Here is an 11,040-nt window from a genome sequence, read left to right as displayed (position 1 = left end):
AGGACTGATGTTGAAGCTGAAACCCCAACACTTTGGCCACCTGATGTGAAGAGTTGACTCATTTGAAAAGACCCTGATGCTGGGAAAGATTGAGGGCAGGAGGAGAAGGGGACGACAAAGGATGAGATGGTTGGATGATATCACCAACTCAATGGACATGGGTTTGGGTGGACTCTGGGAGTTGGTGATGGCCAGGGAGGCCTGGCGTGCTGCGGTTCATGGGGTTGCAAAGAGTCGGACACGACTGAGCGACTGAACTGAACTGAACTGGACATGAACAATTGGTACCACCCTCCCATAACTGAGACAAAATGAATGGGTATGCAGGTGTTGGGGCCACTGGGAGGAGGGCAAGAGGGCTTCCACCTTGAAGACTGTCAGCCATCTTAAAGCAGGATGCGAACTGGGCCTGAACACTGTTAACCATCTTTAAAGAAAAACCAGGAAACCCCCTCCTCACAGATGGCAAACAAAGATTGGAAGTAAAGGTCAGATTGTCTCGGTTAGACTAACAATAGTGTCTGCACCTGCAGGTTATAATTGTTAATTCTTCAGCACCTGCATGTTGTAAAACTGACTACTAATGTGTATAGAGTCACGTGGCAGAGGGTATAAAACCAAGTCCTCCGAAATCATCAGGATCCTTGTTGTAAACCAATTCCCCTTGGACCCCCTGGCGTAATAAACAGTATTCCACTGTCTTGAGTGTCCTCCAAGGTGTGTTTTGTGACTCCAGATTCTGCAACATTTCTGGTGCGTTGGCTGGGAAACCCTCGGAGAGACAGGCCCACTGAGCCTCCTCCTGTGGCTCGCTGGGATGAGAGCCTCCGGAAGGGGAGGGCACCTCCTCCCCTGAATCAGCTCTTGTTTAATCGACTCCTCTTTCTAGGTGGATTTCACAGGACTGTAGACAACAGGAGGGAAGCGCACACAGGTACGTCCCACTGTAATAGTGGAAGAAGGGACCTGATCAACCCCTTGGGGCTGGATGAGTCTGCAGCAGCTGTGTCCTCATAGGCTCAGTGGGGAATTGTTTACTGATATAAGGAAGACTCTGTTAACTGAATCTGTGCTGGTTGTTTGCCAGTGTATTTTCTGGCTTCCAAGGGACTGTCCCCTTTGCCGCAACACCCTCCAGTTCTCCTTAGGGATTCAGGGACCTCCCAAACATTGTTTAGGACCAGACTGGGAACTGCGGCTCTGGATGCATGTTTGTCTGCACCAACCCGTGATAAGACAGACTTGAATCCCTCCAGGATCAGACTTATGCAAGGAGGAGTATGTGGAAGCCTTAATTGCTTGGATTTGGCTGGCTTCTGAGAGAAAAACTTGAGCGGTATTACCACTGAAACAGTAAGTAAGGCCTTTTCCACCCTGGTCATAACTAAGGTAAAGTGGCAGTTGTACTTTGAGTGGAGACATCAGCAGCAGCTGGGGTACATGACCCTGGCAAAGGAGCAACAAAATAGAAGTTGGACTTTCTGCAAGTGATCGAAGAAACGTGAAAAGTAGGATGGGTAGTGGAGAATCCAAGCCAACCGTTCTTGAATACATGATTAAAAACTTCAAAAAGGGCTTTAGAGGAGACTATGGTATAAAGTTAACCCCAGACAAGCTTAGACCCTTATGTGAGATAGACTGGCCATCCTTTGGGGTAGGATGGCCCTCAGAGGGAACCCTAGAACTGGACAAAGTTTGGGCTGTGTACTCTGTGGTAACCAGGCAGCCAGGCCACCCAGACCAGTTCCAGTACTCATGGCTACTAATTAATTGTACAGAATACACCCCCTTGGGCCCAGGTATGTTATCTTGGGAAAAGAGTAAGATTTTTCTGATGCAGGCAAAATCCAAGTGAGAAAAATTAAAGGAATTATATTCTGATCTGGAGGAGGAGGAAATCCCACCTCCTCCTCCATACTGGGGAACATGAAGGGGACCCCCAGAACAAGACGAAAGAGCAAGAGAAAGACTTTCCTCCTCTGCCTCCCTCAGTGGAGCAGGTTTCTCTCCCTCTTACTGCACCACCAAGTGCAATGGGAACTACTGCACCAACATTATACCCACCCCTCCCCAGTTTAGAAGAGGGGAAAAAGAAAGAGTCAAGTGTTTAGAGGCAGCTGAGGTCTACAAAGGAACCTCCAGAGAGAGAAGTTTTGCAAATGCCTCTTAGGGAAGTCAAAGCAGTACTGCAGGAGGGCCAGACAGGCACATCCATCCTGGCCCCACTGCTCTTTACTATAAGCCATTCTCTACCATGGATCACTTGAACTGGCAAAGGCACAGCCCTCCTTATTCTGAGAAGCCACAAGGTATGATGCATCTAATGGAGACTATTTTCAGGACCCACCAACTGATGTGGGATGACATAGCCCAGCTTCTCCTCACCCTCTTCAGTACAGAAGAAAGACACCAGATCCTCACAGAGGCACATAAGTGGCTCTGAGAAAATGCACCAGAGGGCCAACTGGACCCTGAAAATTGGGCCCTGAGAAGCCACTCCAGACACAAGAGCATACTGGAACTTCGACACTGACCAAGGTAAGCAATCCTTGGAACGATATAAGACAGCCATTATACAAGGCCTCAAGAGGGGAGCTTGCAGCCTACTAACATGGCCAAGACTAACCCAGTGATCCAAAAGGCAGTCAAGACTCCCACAGAGTTTTATGAGACACTGTGTGAGGCCTTTTGACAATACACCCACTTTGATCCAGAGATCCCTGAAAAGCAGAGGCTCCTACATGCCGCCTTCGTGGCCCAGTCCTATCCAGATATTAGAAGGAAACACCAAAAGATGGAGGGGTTCTCTGCTCTTACCAGCACCCAGATGATAGAAATCGCTGCTGAAATTGCAAGTGGGAACAGAGACTTTCCTCCTGTCTGTGATGAAACCAAGAGAAGATGAATGGAAGCTGTATCAGTCATCTGGGGAAGGGGGTGGGTGGAGGGGTGTTGCAGACCCTGGAAGCCCTAACAAAGCTGTTTCCTGAAGTATGGGCTGAAAGTAACCCCCCAGGACTTGTGAAAAACCACCCTTTGGTGATAATAGAGCAAAAGGTGGGGGCCCAGTCCATAAGGAAAAAACAATATCCTATACTGCCGGCTGTCAGGGAGGGAATCAAGCTCCACATTGATAGGCTGAAGGAGGCAGGCATACTGGTGGAATGCCAATCATGGAATACCCCTATCCTCCCAGTGAAGAAGAACAGATTATCAGCTAGTTCAGGACTTGAGCTTAGTAAGCCTAATGCCTCGTAATGCCTGGTATTTTACTTGTTTGGCTTTCTTTTGTATAAGAGTGGCTCCAGTTAGCCAGAGAATTTTTGCCTTCAAATGGGAAGACCCCAGGACAGTTCGGAAGACCCTGCTGACTTAGATTCGGCTGCCACAAAGGATTCAAAAATTCCCCTATGATATTTGGGGAAGCCCTGGCAGGGAAGGAGATCTCTCCTTCCCATTGGACACTACTAAGTGTCAGATCCCACAATATGTAGAAGACCTACTCCTGATGGCAGAGACTTGTTCTCAATGCTGGGAAGGAACTAAGACTCTCTTGGGCTTGCTGGACCAACTTGGAAAAAGGCCCAAACCTGCCAGATTGAGGTAAAGTATCTGGGATTTATTATAAAGAAGGGGAGGCATGTGTTGGGTATATCAGTCAGATAAACAAGCCTACTACTGAAAGGCAAGTGAGAGAATCTTTAGGAGCCATGGGGTTTTGCCAGATCTGGATACCTGGATTTTCACAAATAGCTAAACCCCTTTAAGCTGCCACTACAGGTCCTGGGAATGACTCTCTAACTTGGGAGCCAGAGCAGAATCATGCTTTTGGACAACTAAAGAGAGCTGTGACAGAGGACCCCACACTAGGCCTCCCTGATTTAACCAAACTTTCACTCTGTATGTCGATGAGAAAGAACAAGTAGCACTCTGATTGCTGACACAAACAATAGGCTCAGGGCAGTGAACTGTGGCTTATTTATCAAAGAGGCTGGGTCCCGCAGCCTCCGGATGGCCCCCATGTCTGAGAGAAGTGGAAGCTGTTGCCATTTTAATAAGAGACTGGCAAACTGGCTATGGGACAGCTATTAAAATAAAAGCACTGCATGCCTTAGTCACTCTCCTAACAGGGGGTCTGGGGTAAAGTGACTTTCCACCTCTCAGATCAAGGACTCTTATGTGCAAGTCCCCAAGTAAAGGTGGAACACTGTCAAGCTCTAAACCCAGCAGTTTATTTGCCAGTGAGCTAAGGGCCTCCCAACCATGACTGTGAGGAGATGCTAGAGGAAGTCTTTTCTAGCCAACTGGACCTCAGAGACGTCCCCTTAAGTCAACCGGATGAGACTACACAGATGGGACGAGCTATCTGGACGTGGTAACCACAAAGGATACAGAAGTCGAGGCAGGATGACTCCCCACACACTAAGTCAGCTCAGCTAGCAGAGCTCTTGACACTTACATAAGCCCTAAAATTGGCTAAAGGTAAATATATATATATATATATATATATACTGACTCACGGTATGCCTTCGCTACCTTACATGTACACGGGGCCATATACAACGAAAGAGGGCTATTAACTGCAACTGCTAAGGAGATTTAAAAAAATAGAGGAAATTCTGCTACTGTTGGAAGCAGTGTGGGAACCCGCTGCAGCAGCAGTAATACACTGTCAGTTCAGTTCAGTTGCTCAGTCATGTCGGTTGCGACCCCATGGACTGTAGCATGCCAGGCTTCCCTGTCCATTACCAACTCCCAGAGCTTGCTCAAACTCATGTCCATTGAGTCAGTGATGCCATCCAACCATCTCATTGTCTGTTGCCCCTTTCTCCTCCCACCTTCAACCTTGCCCAGCATCAGGGTCTTTTCTAATAAGTCAGTTCTTCGCATTAGCTGGCCAGAGGATTGGAGTTTCAGCTTCAGCATCTGTCCTTCCAATGAACATTCAGAACTGATTTCCTTTAGGATGGACTGGTTGGATCTCCTTGCAGTCCAAGGGACTCTCAAGAGTCTTCTCCAACACCACGGTTCAAAAGCATCAATTCTTTGGCGCTCAGCTTTCTTTACAGTCCAACCCTCACATCCATACATGACCACTGGAAAAACCATAGCTTTGACTAGATGGACCTATACACAGTTATACACTGTAGGGGCCACCAAAGGGTGGACACACCTCAGGGAAAAGGGAACTGTCTGGCCGATCGAGCGACAAAGCAAGCAGCCACCCAGGACAATATAGCAACCAAACTTACGATCATGCCTGTGGTGTCTAGCCTACTAACCACCCAAGCAGCCCCAGACTATGACAAGGAAGAAACCACCTGGGCACGAACTGAGCAAGGAACACAGCGGGAGGACGGATGATGGAAACTCTCAGACGGGAGATTTTTCTTCCCTCTAGGGGTGGCATTTCAACTGGTTATGGATTTTCATCAATCCATCCATTTACGAAAAACAAAGGCTTGCGAGATTTCAGCCATACCATGTCTAACAGCCTTGTGTGCAAATGCAAGCCTATGCATAACCTGTGCTAAACATAACCTGGCTCCCAAGGAGACAGCGCCTCCCCAAATACAATTAAAGGGGATCGCTCCATTTGGACATCTGGAGGTGGACTTCACTGAGGTAAAACCACGCCAAGGATGCAAATATTTGCTGGTGATGGTATGTACTTCTACGGGATGGGTGGAAGCTTACCCCACCAAGACTGAGGAAACAAAGGAAGTGGCCCCATGTACACTAGGTTTGGGTTCCCTTTGAGTATAGGATCAGACAATGGGCCCACATTTGTGGCTGTTACTCCAATTGGTTTGCAAAGCAGTAAATATTAAATGGAAACTACATACAGCGTATAGGTCTGTATATATACATATATACATACAAACTACATACATACAATGCTCAGGAATGGTTGAGAGAATGAACCAGACTATCAAGATGACTTTGGCAAAATGGGTGCAAGAAACTGGCGTCCCCTGGATGGACATGATGCTATTAGTGTTAGTGAGAATCAGAATGACACCCCCAGTTGCATGGATATTCCCCCTGTGAGATAATGTTTGGGAGGCCTCCCCCACTTATTTGGGAAGTAAAGGGAAATTTACAAACAGGAAGGATGGAGGTGTCATGGCAACTGAAACAGTTGGGGAAGGTGATCCATGACATCATCACCTATGTTCAGGAGAGAATTCCATTTTCTCTAGGCACTACTGTACACGCATACTCATCAGGAGATTTAGTATGGGTAAAGGATTGGAAGTAGCAGACACTGCCCCCACCTGGAAAGGGCCATACACAATTAATTGTACTAACCACTCCCACTGCAGTTAAAGTTCCAAGTATCACTCCCTGGATTCACCACACTTGGCTCAAGACAGCAGTGGAGGAAAAGGGACACTGGACTGCCCATCCTAACCTGGAAGAATCACTGACCCGACTCATCTTCCATCAGCGACCAGATCCAGGATGGAGCCGCTTCGGATGATTCCTGCTGTTCCTGATCGGCATGACAACCCTGCCAGGACTGCAAACTCAGGATAATGTGTCCCTGTCCTGGGCCCACTCATATGCAAACTTTAACTGTTGGGTTTGTAGGGTCATGTCTTTGTTGGTGATGGATGGACTTCTTGGTGGGTGTCTCCCTTACACAGAGGGGAATTTAGTCCCCTCTGCTCATTCTTGAAACAACAATGAGAAACATTTCTTTCTTTAGTAACTCAAAACCTGTCGATTCTTTCTTGATGTAATCTGAACTCTAACCAAACTGATCAAGGCCATGGGTGACATTTGAGGTAAAAGCAATGTCTAATGATAATACTCCATTTTTGGTCATTGGTATTTTCTTGGATCAAAGGTGATTGGTGGAAAAATCTTTTTGTAATCGTTGTATTATTTTTAGGTCTTGAATTCTCCAATGTATAACTCTGTATAACCTCTAGACTGACAGCCTGGCTACAGCTACATAGTCCCCATGTACAATACTTACCCATGACTGATGCCCATCATTAGTTAAAGATAAGATGAGCATCAAGAGGAAGGAATGTTGAGGCCACTGGGAAGAGGGCAAGAGGGATTCCATCTTAAAGACTGTCCACCATCTTAAGGCAGGATGTGAACTGGGCATGGACCCTGTTAACCATTATTAAAGGAAAACCAGGAAGACCCTCCTCACAGATGGCAAACAGACTAGAAGTAAAGGTCAGGTTGTCTCAGTTAGATTAACGATAGTGCCTGCACCTATATGTAATTGTTAATTTTTCAGCACCTGCATGTTGTAAAACTAACTACTAACGTGACCAGTCATGAAGCAGAGGGTATAAAACCAAGTCCTCCAAAATCATCGGGGTCCTTGTTGTAAACCAATTCCCCTTAGAATTGGTACTGGTGTGCCAATATAAACTGGCGTAATAAACTGTGCTCCACTGTCTTGAGTGTCCTCCAAGGTGTGTTTTGTGACTCCAGATTCTACAACACAGGGACAGAGAAAGAGCCAGTGAAGAGTGAAGAAGAGGTGTGACTCTGGCAAGTCCCTGAGAAAGTCCTCGTGTTACCTGTGTAGGAACTCAGGGAAAAGGGACACACATCCTCCCAGGGTCAAGCCTAGGAAAGCAGCATGGTCCAGGTGGCTCTGGAAAGGTGCTGAGGAAGGGACTACATGGTGCTTCTAGGCTGATGGGTCTTTAGAGCCTCACAGCACGGGAGCAGATGCATGCTGTGTTCCCCCAGGGGGGGTTCAGGGGCAACTAGGAGGGAGTTTGACCTGGAAAGACCTTGTGGTTGGACACGAGGGAAGACACAGTGGCCACCTTTGCTAACTGACAGTAAGAGTGAGAGAGCAGAACTGTGTACACTCAGGAGGGAACAGGCGCCCCACAGCCCAGCCTCAGCAGTGCTACAGTGACTCCCAGAACTTGACACACACCTGGAAGAAGGAGTCAGGAGACCCCGAGTTGACTGAGATACATTTCCACCACCTGTAGGAAGAGCATTGGGGAAAGAAAAGAAGTTTACATGTAGAGAAATGATCTTTCATTTCTTGCAGCCTTACATTTATGGACTAACACTGTGATGGTTGGATGGCTGCCTATGAAAACAAGAACTAATGCAACTGAAGAGGGAGGGGAGGACTGAGAGTGAGAAGAGAGCCCCACAATGAGGGCAGAAGGCCTTGCTTGTAGAACCAGCAAAAATCCCCTGTGGAGTGCCTGTGAATCTTCCCTAATGGGAGTCTAATATTCAAATTCAAGTTCTCATTTGTCCTGATCTTTGCTGCAGCTCCCCTCTGCAGCCCCAAGTTGTTGATATCATCCAGCACATGTACTAACCTTGCATGAGTGATGCTTTGTGGGGATGAAGGAGGAGGCGCAATGGCGCGTGTGGACCCAAGCAGCACAGAGAGAGGATGGTGCTACCAGGATGCAGCATGGTGGCAGCCAGACCTCCTAGGGCTGGAGTCCTCTCAAGGGCTTCCTCATTCGAACGTGACAAACCTAGCACTCGCATTTGTCACCTGGGGCCCCAGTTAAGGCTGTTGGCCAGAACACCTGCACATGGCCTCTTCGTGTGGCCTGGGCTTCCTCACAGCGTGGCAGCTGGGTTCCAAAAGCAAGTAGGAAAGAGAGCCTGATAGAAGCTCTATCATCTGGTACACTCTAGCCTCAGGAATCAAATAGCATCACCTTTGCCTCTTTCCAGCTTTTTGGTTTTTGCTTTTGCTTTTTTGGCCATGCTGCATGGCATGTGGGATCTTAGCTCCCAACCAGGGATCGAACCCATGTCCCCTGCGGTGGAAGCGTGGAGTCCTAACCACTGGACTGCCAGATAAGTCCCTTGCCTCTTTTTGTTTATGAGAAATAAATCACTGAAGCCAGTCCATCATCAAGGGGAAGGAATTAGACTGCACTTTTCTGATAGGAAGAATTTGTAGACAAGTTTAAGATCACTACAACAACCAGGGAATCACCAAGAGAAACAGAAGCTTCTGAAAATATTGTGCGGGTCATGCTAGTTTTCCACCACGTGTGGAGATGCATCTCAGATGTTTCTATTTGAGTATCAAGGGTAGTGTCACTGCACAGGCTGGAGGACTTTGGGAAACCCAGGGCAATGCTGCTAGTTGCCTGACACCCCCACCCTCAGAAGATAGTAAGCTCACTACTCTCTGCCCTGGGCTTTGAACTACACTGGTGTACACCTGGTACAACTGAAATCATTCGGGGCTTGTTTCCATACCATGCACCTGTTTGTTTAAAATTTGGCAAATGTGTAAAATTTGTGGTGTTCACTGCAATCACTGCTACAAGAGAGTACAGCAATTTGCGGACTCGGGAATGAATATCTGGAATTGACTTCGGGACTGACCAGGACTGTGCTGGACACACACAGAGATGGGTGATGGTTCTTTCCATGATCAAAACTCGACTAAAGCAGACAGTTAAAATCAGCATAGATGGATTGAACCCTGAGCCCCTCCACAGCATGGTTAGTGTCTGAAAGTGAAAGTGAAAAGCAAATCAGACCATAAGTATCACAAACATGTCTGTGAGAAGGAGAGGACAAGGGCAGAAAGTATGAACCAGGTTCTGCTAAAAGGCAGCAGGCTGGCTCAGATAGCTCTGAGGACCTTCCCTCAGGGGAGACCCTGGGGTTTCTGACACTAAATCATTCATCCCATCCCTGAAAAGAGGGCCAAAGAGAAGAAGCTACTTCTGCTGAATCAGCATTTGCCCTTTCACCGAGAAGATGGAAGCCCTAGAACATCAAAGTATGGCTCACCCGCTCTACCTTCACTCCTTACTGTCTCCAACCACACCTGCTCCTTCTCCCTCTCTCCTGACAAATGACAACAAGGGGTGAGTAATGCCAGGAGGCAACAGGGGGTGTCAGCTGCTGCACAGAGATTTACTAGGCTCTTGGCAGACTTTTGGAGAAGGAAGTGGTGGGGAGAGAAGGAAGGAGGGTATGTGTCTCAAAGCTTATGCTCTAAAGTAGGGTATACCTCTGGGCCTGGTGGGATGTGGTGGAGAATGCTCCCTCATTGTGGAAGGGTGTCCAGAGGAAGGGGGAGCCTGACCAGCAGGGATGCTGAAGCCAGTTCTTCCTTCATACCACTTTGCACAACTTTAGAGGTGATCAGAGGAGCAGTAGCCTGAAGCCACAGGCCTGAGCAGGGAAGCCATCTGAGGCTGAGTTCATGCATTCAACAGATATCCAGTAAGCTACTACTATCCTGAGCTACTAATACTAGTGCTTATGGCTGGAGACACAGAGCTATCTCAGACATGGAGGAACTCCCAGAGGAGGGGGAGAGAAAAGTACAGAACAAATCAGGGCAGTCAAGTGTTTCCTGTTGCTGGAACCATGGTGAGGAATTTGTTACAGCTGGGGTAGAAGGGAAGGTCATGGAAGCAGTCCCAGAAGAGGGGTCATTAGAACTGCATCTGGAAAGATAAACAAGCATTCCCTAGCAGAGAAAGTGACATGGATAGCCAAGACCAAAGAGGCAAGGCACAGTCAGCCAGCTGTCAGATAATTCCAGGGGCACATGGCTTGAGGATGGTTCAGACTGAGAGGAGAGGCTGGAGAGGCAGGCCGGGCCCAGAGCATGCCCAGCCTTGCAGGCCAGGCTGAGGACCTGGGGCTTGACTCTAGAGGCCATGGGGAGGACTGAAGGCCATAAAGGAAACTGAAGCATTAGTCACTCTGGCTAACGTGGAGATTAATGTGGGGAGGTGGAAAGACTTGGAGGGAGGAGAGCGGTGAGGAGGGCTGACAAGAGAGGGAGGAGACTTATAGTAGGGCAAAGGCCACTGAGGATCACCTGGATGTAAGACTAGCAGCAGAGGTCAGCAGTCCAGTCCTGTCCATTCCTAGCCCCAAGCTTCTGTTTCCTGTCCCAGCTTTGGATGGAAAATAAGTATTGGAGATAGATTCAGAAAGAAAAGAGCAGGCCTTCCCTGGTGACAACAGTAGATAAGAATCCACCTGTCAATGCAAGGTGCATAAGTTCAATCGCTGGTCCGGGAATATTCCACATGCCGC

At 48.0% G+C, this 11,040-nt stretch overlaps 1 long non-coding RNA gene across 6 annotated transcripts; it reads left to right on the top strand.

The window, feature by feature from the left end:
• The first annotated feature begins 640 nt into the window (after positions 1-640).
• LOC121819206 (uncharacterized) lies at positions 641-7,426 on the top strand. Of its 6 annotated transcripts, XR_006059431.2 has the most exons (4): positions 641-753; positions 890-934; positions 1,257-1,353; positions 2,341-7,426. It is a non-coding gene; the product is annotated as an uncharacterized LOC121819206 (long non-coding RNA). The 6 variants fall into 6 exon arrangements; XR_009596641.1 differs by having other exon boundaries at positions 1,257-7,426; XR_009596646.1 differs by having other exon boundaries at positions 890-1,353.
• The last annotated feature ends 3,614 nt before the right edge of the window (positions 7,427-11,040 follow it).

This window comes from Ovis aries, chromosome 1 (assembly GCF_016772045.2).
Source record: "Ovis aries strain OAR_USU_Benz2616 breed Rambouillet chromosome 1, ARS-UI_Ramb_v3.0, whole genome shotgun sequence".
NCBI classification, from domain to species: Eukaryota; Metazoa; Chordata; class Mammalia; order Artiodactyla; family Bovidae; genus Ovis; species Ovis aries.
Note: the sequence above shows the minus strand (reverse complement) of the source record. Positions and strands in the feature narration are given on the sequence as shown.